Source organism: Lepisma saccharinum, chromosome 15 (assembly GCF_977018435.1).
Source record: "Lepisma saccharinum chromosome 15, izLepSacc3.1, whole genome shotgun sequence".
In the NCBI taxonomy this organism is placed as follows: Eukaryota; Metazoa; Arthropoda; class Insecta; order Zygentoma; family Lepismatidae; genus Lepisma; species Lepisma saccharinum.
Genome location: NC_139243.1, coordinates 63,355,600 through 63,371,860, shown reverse-complemented (window position 1 = coordinate 63,371,860; position 16,261 = coordinate 63,355,600). Strand labels below are relative to the sequence as shown.

Here is a 16,261-nt window from a genome sequence, read left to right as displayed (position 1 = left end):
TTATTGCGATGTAGTTACCGAACTATATAGAAAAATGTACTTATGTCACCAGCATTTAAGGTAATTGGAAATGTAGAACGAAAATCTGTAGACAAGTTGCTAAAGTGAAAATTTACTAGTATATAAGAAATAACAATTCGTTCCATACACGTGAATAGTCAGTCATTTTGATTTCATGTAACTTATTCGCTTTATTGAAAATTATGCTCTGTGCAAAAGTAGGAGAGCGAGATTTTATTTCAACCTGTTGCAAGTACAAGGGGAAAATATAATCATCAACTTATATGTCAGCGAATTTTGCATGGTACGATTTAAATGCATGTCCAGGTACAGTTACAAGTAAATTGTCGTTGTTAGGAATGAATGAAACACACGTTGATATTCCTAAAACTTACGCCGTAATACTGAAAAAAAACTTCTCTTGATTTTTACTATATGTAGCTTGTCTACCAAAAAGGGATATAATTATAATGATTTTAGAATACGAAATTCTTCTAACAATATTCTCCTGAGAGAACATGAGGTTTATTGTTTTCTCTTTCTTTTTGCTTTGGACTTCTTAATTAAAGTTAGTTACTTTTATTAATATTCTCGTTTTCCGTGTGATCGTAAATCCCTCTTCATAGGCTTGAATTACTGTTACATCATTTTAAGGTTAGTGTTTTTAGCATCGAGATATTTTAAATAGGTTAATCTAGTACGTTTGTTGCATTCATATGTGTAAACTTTCTCTCTTTCCTTGCATGCAAAATTCTTAATACGAAAAATAATTTTAAAAAATTGTAACCTACAATAAAACCCGTCAAAGTTGTGCAGCCAAATACGTATTTTACGGATTTCTAGAAAATTAAAAATGTATTCAAATCACACACGGGAATGGAGTTTCCAAAGTTGGAAAGATTATTTAATACGAAATTCCAATCTTACAAGCTCTTTCCTCAATCTTCTGTACGTAAACTTTTACAATATTATCTAGCATGGATAGCTTGAATCTTAAGTGTTCATTCCACAGCATTTCAATAGGAATTATATACTAATGATGATATGCATAAAGTGGACTTAAAACTCCAAATCAACCAACCGTGAGGGAGTGGTTATCACAGCGTGCTACGACACCAGGAGTTCCGGGTTCGAATCCCGACCTGAGCATGGGTGTTCTTTGTGTTTGTCCTTTCATTAATTTTATCGTATCATCTTCGCGATTAACTAAATGTGACAAAAATGACGCTAAGTAACAAAAATCAAATCAAATCATTGATTAATTGTTTGATTTGGTTTATTTTACTTCATTTATCCGCCACTTTTGGCTAATCGCGAAGATAATACAATAAAATTGATGAAGGAACAAGCACAAAGAACACCCATGGGGAAGCCGAAATTCGAACCCGGTATCTCTGGCTTAGTAGTCAAATCAAATCGTTCTTTATTTTCAAAAGGGGGTGGGATTTACATGTACATTTTTTTAGTAGTCATTCCTCATTTTGCAATCTTTTCCTGTTTTTGACGTTCTTTTTTATCAATACTGGGCCTAAGGGGGGGGGGGTTATGACCCATACCAACCCCCCTTGGGCATGCCACTGATTGCTACCTATTTGTCGACATCATCGCACATTACCTATTAAGTATTACTCTGTATAAGCTGTATGCTCCAAATTCTTCTAATTTTACTAATGCTCGTTTTGTAGTTGATTTTTCGTTCGGATGATATCGGACAAAGAGAAAAATATAAATATGCTGACCAAGGCAGTAATTTATTTTATTAAAAACATAAACTAAACGTAAAGTTTCAACCTTCTAGCAAGGTCTTCATCAGATTCTGTATCAAGTACAAGTATCAAGTACGTTACTTTTAGTTTATGTTTTTAATTAAATAAATTACTGCCTTGGTCAGGTATTTTTCATAATCATGGAAACAAGGCTTAATGGTGTTATAATCGGACAAAGAGGTCGCTTCTGGCATCGGACAATCTTTATGATAAGTGAGACTTGGATTATTATGATTGTGTTGTGTTGTAGATAAATATGGAGAAGATACTATGAAAATGGGAAGAGAGCAACATGAAAGGAGCAGAAAATAATGACTAATGAAATGACAATTAGAGAACCAAGTGAGAGATGTTCGGTTCTGCAAAGTGACCTAGGGAGATAGATTTAAAAATGTGGAAGCAGGGCAAGAAATCCTAATACATCAATCGCAGTCAATAGTGGGACCTTCCAGAGAACCTGCACTGAAGTCTCTCTCACAAATAAATTTTGTTTATGAAGTCAATGAATAACTTTTTCCTTACATACTGTTTCTGTCCGATTCATTCCTCCAAATTTCAAAAGTGCAAAAAAACGACTTTGAAAGCCGCAAAATAAATTTACTGTTTTTATTTTTAGAAAAAGTATGTTCTAAGGAGTGGATAGGTATCAGAATGAAGTTTTTTGTAATGTGTGAAACAATTCATTTTAACTGTCCAAAAATATGAAATCTTGAAAAGAGCTAAGTTGTCCTTCCCCTACGGACATGAATATTCGTGCGCGTGTACACCCAACTGCATAAGAAATAGTAGGCGAATTGTCCATCACCAGTCTTTTTTCCACAATGATAATGATAATTAATTAAAATAAAATCGTCAATAAGCAGAGGTTAACATCTGCCTCACTACAACAAAATTCCATATTTTAACACAGCACAGAAAGGAGTATAAAAAAGATTGAAAATAGTGATGGACAATTTGCCCACTATTATCTTTGCCGCTGGCTGTACAACAATTTAAAGGAGACTTGCTGCCTGTGCGATGCAAAACGATATGTTGGGTGGTGCGTGGTAGGAACTTAATTTCAGGATTGATTTTTGCCGCGTTACATATAGTGCACTTGTAAGGTACGGACGCAACTTGGAAAGTTTATGTACTGATATGGATCATATATTGCTGTATCATATATTACCGTTCTTGTATTATAAATGTTCGAAAGCTGGGAGTTAATAATGAATAACCCTGTATTCACGGTAGCCGCGAATTAATGGATTTGTAACTGTAACTCTTGAATTAATTGAGCTAATATTTCTTTTTTCTTTACAGATATGTAAAAATCTAAACGACAACGAAGTGGATGTTGTTTAGAATTGCAGCAAGTCACCTAAGTATTGACCAGCGTGCCAAATGTGTACGTTTATTTACCATTACCAATAACGTGTCAGCAGAAGTTCAGCGAAGAATGTTGCAGGAATATGGACCTCTAGCACATAAACGTGACACTATCTCCAGAATCAACAAGCTATTTGACGCAACCGGAAGTGTTTCAGATCTTAAGAATTCTGGTAGGCAACGAACAGATAGAACGAGAGCCAATTACGTTGCATTGACTTAAATGGAGCTCAAATTGATCAGGTAAATTTGTCATTGTGATGTCTAAGTTACTATCTTCAGAAAATAAAAAGTTGTCAATATTATAAATATGTTCTCATTGTCAAACATGATTGATGATCAATATATGCACCCTTAATTTATGGCCACCCTGTACACACACCCTCACACACATACACACACAGGGTGGGCCACGGGAAATGGTACAATATGATGTGGAAACCTTGCAGAAAGGAAAGAGTTGTGGCGGCACCTGTCGTGCCCATACACAACACAAAAGTCTGTCATTAATTTCGCCATGTGTCGTTGGTCAGTGTAGGGGAGTATTCATGCTGTGGAGGCCTGCATATGTGAGAAGAACGTTGTAGCCGTGAAGCTTGAGCTGCGCCGTGGATTGCCATTGCTCCATTTTAGACAAAAGAACTATATCCAGATGGTGCTACAACCGGTTTAGTCACAGGAAGCATGAGCGACCTCAGACGACAGTACATACCCCTTGAAATGGTCCATCGAGTCCTTGCGCCTCTTCAGTATAATCCGTAAGGTTCACTGCGTCGCGATGCAAGGACACCGCACATTGGTCACGGTTCGTTGTGTTCTATTACTATAGTGTGATTCGCAATTCAACAAATACAAACTACAATTTGTGCAACTGCGTCGGCCAGCCGATAAGGTTACACCAATGAGGGTAATTTGCTTGATGTTATTTTCAAAGTATAGATATGATGCCTGGTGTTCGTGTGTGTTTTAGCGCATGGGCATGATATTTTTAGTATCCATAAATGGGAATGTGTCTGCACTGAACAACCATCAATATATGTTGTGTACCTGCCCTGCATTTTTTACTATAGGTGTTTTCTTTTGTACTATTTCCCGTAACCCACCCTGTGTACATGTGTGTGCTTTATTTTTTATTTACTAGGTAGGGAGTAAACTTGTCCCAGGATAGTTACACCTCCTTTCACCACAAAACCATATGATACTGAACTTTTGGGTAGGGGGTACATTTGTCCGAGGATATTCTTACCCTCTATGACCACAAAACCACGTAATAACAAGGTTTTGTGTAGGGTGTAAACTTGTCCTAGGACGTTTTTACCCCCATACGGGAGAAAGTCTCGATGGGTCGAACTTATCGCGCGCTGTAGGGTGTGACGTCGTATATTATATGAGGAGTTAGTGACAACGTATATTTTACTCTTCCGATGTAAGGAGTTTTGTTAGTGCTGTGTTCCTGCACCAGCCGAAATAAACAAAAGTTACTTTAAATCAACAAACTCAGTCAATCAATTAATCATGGGTGGGGAGGTAAGAGTGCCGATAAAACAAAATTGAAGACTTACATAAAAGCAAATTTCTCTTGTAATTGTAAGCATTTTTAAAATAATTTATTAAAAGGAAAAGTTTAATTTGCAATATAATTTCTTAAAATAACTTTCTGATACAATATTTTGGACCTTAAATGTTGCATTTCCGAGACTGTGTTAAATTAGAACAATTGTAAATACAAATATAAAAGTAAATGAGAAACTAACGAAATTATATTTTTAATCTTGCAATGAGAGAAAATATTCAGTTTCCAAAATCACGAACAATACTGTAGATACAAATTAAAAAATGCATCATTGTAAAATTTATGAGAGTTTAGTGAACACGTTCCTCCCAGTAAGGGTTAGTGTTCTAGGTTAAGAATTATTTTTCACTAACATTTCTCCTTGGGCTCGAGCTACCTTCCTTTACATGCTAAAGCGTAAATTTCTCTAACCTATTCAAAGCATATTTACCAGTATGAGACAATTAAATAACATTCCTCCTAAGAGGGCTTTCTTGAACATGTAGTGGTTAAGCCATAGCCATAATCAAGGAGTTCAGGGTTCGATAGTGCCGGTAGAGGCACATACTGGTTTGAATCCCGTCTTAAACTCTACGTCCAATCTCAGTTAGCCTATCTCTGGATGAAGCAGACATAAAACAAGCTTCAATCTGCTTCCTTGGGAGACAATAGCTCACATCTGTTTCACAACTTAGATCTGAACAAAATTTCCTGTAACCCTACCACTATTTCAAGCATATTTACGAGAAAATTAAAGAACATTTTCCCTCGTGGTGTGAGCTCACACCTTTCATAATATATCTAATCCTAAATTTATCTGTCTCTATCGATATTTCAATCATATGTATGATCCAATAAGTACATTCCTCCTCAAGTTGTTAACTCGTACCATTTCATAATTTGTACCAGCATAATGAAAGCAAGAACAGCTTTCTGAATGCTTTCATCAATCTGGAGATTAAACCTAATTACTCTATGGATGTAATACATGGAAAGATACTCAAAGTACTATATGAAATAAGCTTCAAGTATACATAAATAGATGTGTGAGATTTATCCTAGGCATTAGATGGTCACAAGTAATTAAAAAGTAAAAGAACAAAAGATCAAAAGGAAGTGCAGAAGGAAATCAGATACAGGAGGAAACGGATAAGACACACCTTGAGACAAGACAACGAAAACATAGCAAAAGAGGCCTTAGATTGGTACCCACAAGGTGGAAGGAGAAGAGAAAGACCCAGAAAGACCTGGAGAAGCACAGTGCCAAGAGAGCCAGAGAGACAAGGGAAGAGCTGGGTCGAGATCAAAGAGATGAGAAGAAACAGAATCCACTGGCGTGCATTTATCAAGGCCCTATGCCTCCAAGAGTGCTGAACAGGGCAGTAAATAAGTATGACACTTTAACTACAATGTCTATAAAATTGATACACAGGAAATCTCGTGTCGCAGGCCATGTGTATTAGCCCATTAGTGCATAGTGTGCAATATATTGTACATTCATTAATATTCTTCTATTCTTCTATCAAATTCTTAAAATGATTCTGTATTTGTATAAGACGGTTTTCGGAACATCAAGAATCACATTTTTAATAACGTCCTGGCAATTGTGATTGTTGAAGCTGAAGAAGAAGAAGAAGTTTTAAAAATGGCTCAAAGAGATTTTCAAGTAACACGCACTGGGTAAGAAAATTTCAAATTATAAATTATATTTTACATTTCATGTAACTATTTTTTGTTTACCAGGAAGCTGTGTATTGCATGTTTGTGTACAGTCAATATTTGCACAAAGAATCGGTTTACATAGATGTCTGGAAACAATAAAAGTTAGGTGTACAATATATTGTACGCTATGCATAGCAACCTCTTTGAAAGCCATTGTTTCATGATTGTGGCTTGCATTCTGCTTGAAATGTTGCACTAGCTTTTCCTTCATGATTTATTGATGTAATTATTTATGTAATTGTTGAGCTTTGTTATACAACAATGTATGTAGCTTGTTATTGTTTTTTGTTTGAAAATAATGAATTTTTTTCATAACGAGGGCATATACTGTTCTCGTGTTTTACTTCAAACACTAATTTATCAATAGGTGCATATGTTCTTCTTTCTCAATAAAAATCTTCCTTTTTTCAGGTTGAATGTGCACGAAATTCTACCAAGTGATCAAAAAGTCTCGCAACCCATGTAACATTTGTTTGAATCTGTGTTACCTGGGCACATCATTACGAAGCCACTATGGCCGCCCAGGTCTCCCGATCTCACTCCGCTGGACTATTTCCTCTGGGGATTTTTGAAGTCTGCGGCCGATACATATTGTGTTATCTTTTATAAAATCAGCTGATATTCCTCCAAATGCAGGGCATAAAGTGTTTTTTGACAATTATTTCACCTCTGTAGCTCTTATGAAAGAGTTATCTGCATATGGCATATGCGCTACAGGGACAATACAGGATGGAAGAACAATGAAATGCACTCTAGTGGAAAAGAAGGACATGAGAAAGAAGGATAGAGGAGAGCATGATTATTGTACGTGTGATGATGTACTTCTTGTACGGTTGGAACGACAATAGCGTCGTTACCCTAGCTACAAACTTTGAGGAACTCTCAATTGGCCAAGCCAATCGTTGATCTCAGGCAAAAATAGCAAAAATTACAGGCACGCAACCGATTCTTATATCTCGCTACAATGAAGGGATGGGAGGAGTGGACCAAATGGACCAAAATGTTGCTGCCTACCGCACACGAAATAGGCAGAAAAAGTGGTGGTGGCCCATATTTGCATATTTTTTGGATGTTTCTGTTTCCAACGCTTGGAGTTTGGCTAAAAAAGTGGAATTCAAGAAACAGTACAGAATCCCTTCTCTCTTTTCGAAGATACATAGCTCTTGCTTTGTTAAAAATGTTTGGAACAGCTATACATCAGGGAAAGCAAGCATCAACTCCATTAGTCGAATAGCGGTATGACAGGATGAATCACTGGCCAGTGAAAATACCTAAAGTCAGGAGATGTGCAAATGAAAAGTGTTCAGGGAGAGCTAAATACGTATGTAACAAATGTAACGTGGGACTCCATCCAGTCTTTCCTACAATACCACGTGAAAACTGATAACCAGTTATAATATATGATTATAATTATTGTTATTATTCAAAAAATGTTAAAGTGTGCAAATGTAACAATTTGTAGTATTAAGTAAAGTCATAGGTTTCAGTGAAAAAAAATTCTGAGTTGAAACCAAGTTCTTAATTGTGATGTGAATAAACAATACACATGTTAACTATGCATAGCGTGCAATATATTGCACACCCCGTTGTTCCATTGTTACCAACAATAAAACTGAAATTATGATATTTGTTTCATATTTGCATCCCATGAGTACCAAAATTATGAAAAAAATACAAAAAACATCATTAGTAAACTTTATGCACTAATGGGTTAGACTGATACACAGCTTGTAGGCAGCGGGCATAGATCTTATACACATCTCCCTTGAAAATATGTATTTATGAAAATACTTTGTCACTATAGGATGTATTATAATTGTTATACACATTCCTAGGGCATAAAAATATTATAAAAGTGTATTGCACAGGCCGTGTGCATAATAATTATACACATCCTTGCTAAGGATATGGGAGACTCTAGAGTGGTATTTTGAACAGACTCTCGACACAACGCATATGTAGTCCTTTGTTGTCGTTCGTGCTTTTATTAAGAAGGAAATATAGCATATCAGATGGATGACATGAAATGACAGATATGCGTGACTGTAGAAGGTTATTCTCAATGTATGTTGCTTCAACATCCGGAGTGAAAAAATGACAACTCAGAGAATGATAATGTACTGTATATGGCACAAATAACTATTGTTGCATCTCCGGAGGTTCCAATGTACTAATAGCAAACCACGCTGGTATATATATAGGCGAATGCTTGATTAGTTTTGAAGCAAGTTGACATCAAGTAAGGTACATCCTTGTAAGGTACAACCTGCTGGTCATCATAAAATCAGGTAATTTTATTATGCTTACTGTATATATTTTCCACAAATCTGAAAGTTTGGGGTCACCGTATGTACATAGAACCCAAAACGTGTCAATTGACACATATTTGACACATATATATGTAGACGCCATTAACACATAAACGTGCATAAACTGCAAATTGTGCACTTTTTATTGTTTCAAAATACACACAGAAATGCATAAAAGGCCACTTTTATCAGTTGGTGTTCTGTGTGATGCACCAAAAGTGCATCAATTTTGAGGATCAGTCTTGATCACTTCAAAGATAACAAGCTACACATTTAACTGTCAATTGATGCCTTAAAAGTGAAATTTTGTTATCTTTGAAATGATCTTGGCTGATCCTACAAATTGATGCATTTTTAGTGCATCACACGGAACGCCAGCTGATAAAAGTGTCCTTTTATGCATTTCTGTGTGTATTGTGACACAACAAAAAGAGCACAATTTTTAGTTTATGCACGTTTATGTGTTAATGGCGTCAACATATATATGTGTCAAAAATATGTCAAATGACACGTTTTGGGTTTCGTGTGTATAATATAGGACAAGAAAATGTAATACTTTGAGAAGGAAAACATTTTACACACAAGTTTTGATTTCTGTCACTCGCTAAAATATACTATTACTTGGAATATGATTAATCCTTTATTTATTAGCAAATTACAATTAGAATATGATCTCCCACCTCATTGCATCACGAGGTAAAAAAAAAATTACAACATACTCCATTGATATTTTTAACTATGTGGTGGACAATTGATTAATTTGCTGTATAGTCAAGAGAAACAGTACCGAATATTCTAAGTCCAATAGAATTGATCTTAAATTGAACATCTTGAAGACAATTTTCTGAAATTTAAGAACTCTTTGGAGAATCTACACTAATGTTCACACGAAATTAGGCTAAGTACAGCTTCTCCATAAAGGTACCTCCGCAACAAGGAAGAGCTTCACAAAATTCAATCTGACAATCAGAGCAATTTTGACTTCGTTGGAGGATGATCTACCATCAAACCAAATTTCACATTTTTCAATATGGCGTCCATCAACTTCCGGTTTTCCACAATCATGTTGATTTAACATGCACTAATTAGCAAGATCTACCACCAAACCGAATTTCACTTCTCTATCATAAGAAGTAACATTTTACAATATGGCGTCCACCAACTTCCAGTTTTCCACAATCATGTCAATTTGCCATACACGAATTAGCATATGCTACCGTCAAACCGAATTTCACGTCTCTTTCTTAAGAAGTAACATATTTCAATATGGCGTCCATCAACTTCCGGTTTCCCACAATCATGTTATTTAACATGCACTAATTAGCAAGATCTACCACCAAATCGAATTTCTCTTCTCTATCTTAAGAAGTAACATTTTTCAATATGGCGTCCACCAACTTCCAGTTTTCCACAATCATGTCAATTTGCCATACACGAATTAGCATATGCTACCGTCAAACCGAATTTCACGTCTCTTTCTTAAGAATAACATATTTCAATATGGCGTCCATCAACTTCCGGTTTTCCACAATCATGTTATTTAACATGCACTAATTAGCAAGATCTACCACCAAATCGAATTTCTCTTCTCTATCTTAAGAAGTAACATTTTTCAATATGGCGTCCATGAACTTCCGGTTTTCCACAATCATATCAATTTTCCATGCTCTAATTCACATAAGCTACCGTCAAACCGAATTTCACTTCTATATATTAAGAAGTAACATTTTTCAATATGGCGTCCATGAACTTCCGGTTTTCCACAATCATATCAATTTTCCATGCTCTAATTCACATAAGCTACCGTCAAACCGAATTTCACTTCTATATATTAAGAAGTAACATTTTTCAATATGGCGTCCACCAACTTCCGGTTTTCCACAATCATGTTGATTTAACATGCACTAATTAGCAAGATCTACCACCAAATCGAATTTTACTTCTCTATCTTAAGAAGTAACGTTTTTCAATATGGCGTCCATCAACTTCCGGTTGTCCACAATCATGTCAATTTGCCATGCTCTAATTCACATAAGCTTCCGTCAAACCGAATTTCACGTCTCTTTCTTAAGAAGTAACATATTTCATTATGGCGTCCATCAACTTCCGGTTTTCCACAATCATATTGATTTAACATGCACTAATTAGCAAGATCTACCACCAAACCGAATTTCACTTCTCTATCATAAGAAGTAACATTTTTCAATATGGCGTCCACCAACTTCCGGTTTTCCACAATCATGTTGATTTGTCATACACGAATTAGCATATGCTACCGTCAAACCGAATTTCACGTCTCTTTCTTAAGAAGTAACATATTTCAATATGGCGTCCATCAACTTCCGGTTTTCCACAATCATGTTGATTTAACATGCACTAATTAGCAAGATCTATCACCAAATCGAATTTCTCTTCTCTATCTTAAGAAGTAACATTTTTCAATATGGCGTCCATGAACTTCCGGTTTTCCAAAATCATGTCAATTTGCCATGCTCTAATTCACATAAGCTACCGTCAAACCGAATTTCACTTCTATATCTTAAGAAGTAACATTTTTCAATATGGCGTCCATCAACTTCCGGTTTTCAACAATCATGTTGATTTAACATGCACTAATTAGCAAGATCTACCACCAAACCGAATTTCACTTCTCTATCTTAAGAAGTAACATTTTTCAATATGGCGTCTAATTGCCAGTTTTACCAAAATCATTTTGATTGGCAATGCCAGGTCAACCCGAATTTTAGATCTGTAACTTAGATGGTAACATTTCTCAATATGGCGTACATTAACTTTGTGACCCTTTTTTCCATATGCATTATTAGTTGGTAATATTCTAATTACATAAACTATCATCATGTCGAACTTTCAATATCTTGCTTGAAAATATTTTTTTTAAATATGTTCACCTTGCACCCAATTTTACGTGTATTGGTTATATAAAAGTAACATTATTAATAACAAATCTCACGATTCCATATTTATTTATATATATTCAATTTATATTTTATTGCCTACAACCTCAATTAATATTAGTTCTTATCGATTTTTCAAGAATTCAGCAATGAAAGTTTTAAAATGAAGAGTTACGTGACAAATATTTTCTGATCCATTCAATACCCATTTGATTTGCTGAAAATAGGTTTTGTTACAATTGTACCCGATCCTAAAGTTCAGATATACCCATCATGAATTTGTACCGGTATGATTCTAAGGAGAGGTACGTACCGTAACGGAACCGGCATTCCGATAAGGAACAAGTTCCATGCTTTCTGGTACGGGTATTTTAACGTTCCACTCTGTGTACCCAAAGCTGTCGTCCCCGAAGCACTCTCGGGTACGAACGGAACGGTATAGCAGAAGCGTTACTGTTCGCCTTACCAAGAGGTTCTGGTATTTTCCTTGGAACGGTCCACAGCACTTGGGCCGGTACGCGGTACCCGGTACGGAAATAACGCGGAACGGTGACAAATACCAATGAATTGCGTTACGTTACAGGTCCCTGCTTTAAACTGCAGATCAAGTCCAGGTTAGCCTCTTTGTGCATAAAGTTGTCTAAAAGACAAAGTCAAACAATTCTCTTAGAGGTAGGTCAACAAGCGACGGGTTAACAAACGTTGAGGTAACGTTGCTATTTCCTAAATATTGTTACACTAAGGACAGTGCGTAGAATGCGTGCGTATAAGATTATAACTTCCAATTTATTATTTATAATATCAGTTATCGTGAACAAGGTAAGTATGCTTACTGTGCTCATAGAGCAATTTTCACTGTGTAACATGGTGGTTCATAGTCACTTACGGGAAAATATTAAATTACGTCATATAACAGAATCAATATTTAGTAAATAATTTGCGATTTATTTGTAGAGTTAGTGTTTACGGTATGGTCGTAACCTTTTACGATGTTAACTTCAACAGGAAGAAAATCATAGTAACAATGCCCACAGCATTTCAATTTCAATGTATGCATGCATTGACTAATCGGGACTGATGAAAAACAGATATAAATTGAAGTTAGTAAAATTATGTGACAACATCACTTACACAAGTAAGGGGTCGCTGGTGAATAAGGGTCGATATTTTACCACACTGGAAGAAACCAATATTATTGTTGCATTGTATTATTCCATTAGAAAACTTTAAGAAAAACAAAAACGGGTTAATCAAGATGATCATCTAAACTATATAAATTAATGTCTCAAATAAGATGAGATTACTCGGAACTATGTAATTGTTTAGAATCATACTTCTAAATACACTGCGCAATGGTATATAACTGTTTCAGTATGACCTAACGAAGTAAACAAGGGTTGTTAATGTCCAGGAACCCCATAAATTCTAATGGGTTCTATTGGGTTCTGCAACGGAACCGGAACCTTTTTTCCTCGCACAATTTAAATTCGTTCCAAGTTGCGCATTGTTTCATTGAAAGAAGGTTCCTGGACTATATTGAAATTGATCCGGAGAAAAAAGGTTCGTGGACCGAATTGAAATACTTTAAACACAAAAAGGTTCTTTAAGGTCTAGAACCCATTTACATTTGATTGTTTTGTCTCCCGGACGGGAATTGAATTTATTTACAATTCCTGGACCTTTAAGAATTCTAGAGCCAGGAACTCATAAATTCTAATGGATTCTATTGGGCTCCGTAACAGAATCTGTTTTCTCGCACAATTTAAATTCGGTCCAAGTTGCGCATTGTTTCATTTCAATGCAGAATTTGGACCCTATTTTAAATGATCCCGAGAAAAGAAGGTTCCTGGACCGTATTTAAATTCATCCAGAATAACGGTTTCTGGACCGTATATAAATTGATCCGGAAAAAAGGTTACTAGGCCGAATTGAAATACTTTACAGATGTAAAGGTTCTTTATGCTCCAGAACCCATTTACACTTGCTGATTTTCTCTCCTGGACCGGAATTGAATTTTTAATATTCCTGAACCTTTAACAGCCATGAAGTGAACAACATTGAATTAAATTAAAGAAAATGATAATAATAATTGAACACTAAAACTTATTTCTTATACTGTATGTCTGTGGAGAAAATGGTAGCGCACTCAGGACACGAAAGAAAATAATTCGAATAAGTTTATAATTTTTGTTTCCAGAAACCAATGAGTGCTGAACATACATCGCAGCACTGTCAATATCACAACAAATAGCATTCACATCTCAAAATAATAACATTGGGAAGAGTCAGAACTCCCTTTGCATTATTGTAGTTTGTTCATGTTGCAATGATGTCAAGTGAGCAAAGCAATGTTTTCGACAATTACTCAATGATTCGCAATAAACATTATAAGGCTAATTTCGAATTGCACTTATGACTTATTGTGCGCAAGGGGCAGCAATAAGTAACTTGTGCAAAGGAAGTTTTTGGTTAGTATTACTTCAACCATTTCATGAAATTGAAGTATATTCTCTTCGCTGTTATGTACATAGCTAAGTCAAAGAAGAGCAACATGGAATAAGAAAATTTAAGACCCTGGCTAGTGCAATGTATTCATTTGTACTTTCAAAACTTTTTTAATTACAGGCATATTAGGCATACTTGCTCTTTCTCATCTCCACTCATAATTGTAACGTTCTATTAACAAATAATTTCCTGCTTTTTCCAGATTCAAAAAGTAACTGGGAAATGTCTTAAATTCTGTTTGACTTATCTGCTGATTATCTTATGTTCAATAGAAGAGGGCATGGAAACCATGAATTTCATACGTTTGGAGAGAATGAGTGTAGATATCAATTATAACACTATATAACTATAACATTTTCAACACTATTCGTCTTATACAGTTGTCTGAATTTTAGAAACTGTGGTTTTCTATCATCACACAGTTCTAATTGGACAATATTCATTACCTATTTTTCCTCGTTTCTGTGTTAAGGCGAACCAAAAATGATGATATGGTTTTGATCTGAGCAAATATGTATGTTCGCAATGGTTGACTTATGCAAATTACAATTTTGCAAGGTCCCTTGTATCCATTAAAATATGCAGCAGAAGATGATGGATGATGTTCTCCTAATTAAACTCTTTTCATGTTAATCTCATGAACACATGTTCTCTTCTCCCTTCCCACTCCACCTACCTCTCGTGATGCGTGTATAAAGCAAATTTTATTCACACATATTTCTTTTCTCCAAAGAAAATAGCAACTGCTGGCTTTTTTCACAAGCTTAGAATTTTCCATCCATAGCTTGAAGCGATCCATCGCCCATCCATTCCAGTTATCAAGCAGCACAAGACTTTTTATTTTCTGGATCAGTATTGTGTAGGTTGGTTCCCATAGATTTTGTTAAGCATGTATCTGTGTGTAATACTATTCCGCCTCTATTGTACAATCACGGACACTTCTGGGTTGTAAAAATACAATTGGTTTTTCAATTGTATCATTACAACCGAAAAGTGTCCGTGACTGTACGTCCAGTTTCACAATGTGCCAAGGTCCTTGAGCTTAACTTGAGCTGTGAATCCCCTTGCCGCATTTTTTCTGGCAACATGAGTTGAAAACCGATTCTTTATTAAGAAGTAACATGGATTATTCATTTTTTTTAACTCTTCACTTATGGAGTCGGCGTATTAGAGAGGATGATATAAAAATAATTAAAAGTAAAACTAGAATATTTTCAAAATCAGAAGTGGAAATAAGTTTGAAAGAGAAAATTAATGTGAAGTAACGATCCAATGTTTTTTATCAGTAACAATTCAGTGTGTCAGTAAATGCTGGTATTGGGAGTGATATTAATATTGGAGAAGAGAAAATTCGAAGTACAATCATTCACGAAATCTAGTTTTTCTCACCATATTTCTCATAGAAATATCGTAGAGTCTAAAGGTTCAAATATACAAAACACTAATTGTACCCCCACCCATAGCATGTAAAACATGGTCTTAACATTAAAAGAGAGTTATAAATTAAGATATTTTGAAAATAAAACCCTTTACCAAACTTTTTTGACCTAAAAGAGATGACGAATCTGGTAAATGAAAAAGTGTATATACACAACATACAACAATTATATTTTCGTTTTCTAATATTAGTCAAAGGCTTGAGTGTGGCATCGGTAAGAACACAATATTTTTAGAAGAGCATTATGCTTTTATACAAAGGTTATGTTAAAAGACCTATAGGAATGTCAAAATGAATGTAGAGAAAAAATTACAAGGATCTGAAGGAAAATTGCAATGGCGTTGAGATTTTATTCCAGATAAGCCTATGCGAGCATAACGTGGGTTCAAAACAAACTGATCTTGACCAAGATAGGAACATTATATGATTTGACTACACGAAGAAAAATAAACTCACGTTTCGGGATTCCAGAAACTTACTCACTTAAAGTGAATCATGTAAATCGTCTACATTGTAGCAATTCTATGTGCAACACATTTCCCTTAGTACATATTTATATTTAGCTTCATTTGTGCATTCAAATAATTCTATATTGGATGGTCATTAGTGCTTTCATTACTTGTACAAATAAACTAAATTATTTACTAAAAATTGATAAGGCAACCAACACCTTAGCAGAGCTTCTC

The 16,261-nt window shown here is 35.2% G+C and overlaps 1 long non-coding RNA gene across 1 annotated transcript in view; it reads left to right on the top strand.

The window, feature by feature from the left end:
- Nucleotides 1–8,633: 8,633 nt before the first annotated feature.
- LOC145999497 (uncharacterized) overlaps nucleotides 8,634–16,261 on the top strand; it is a 45,401-nt gene continuing 37,773 nt past the window's right edge. Inside the window, exon 1 of the long non-coding RNA XR_014443402.1 lies at nucleotides 8,634–8,696. This is a non-coding gene — a long non-coding RNA (uncharacterized LOC145999497). The remainder of the gene's footprint in view (nucleotides 8,697–16,261) is intronic.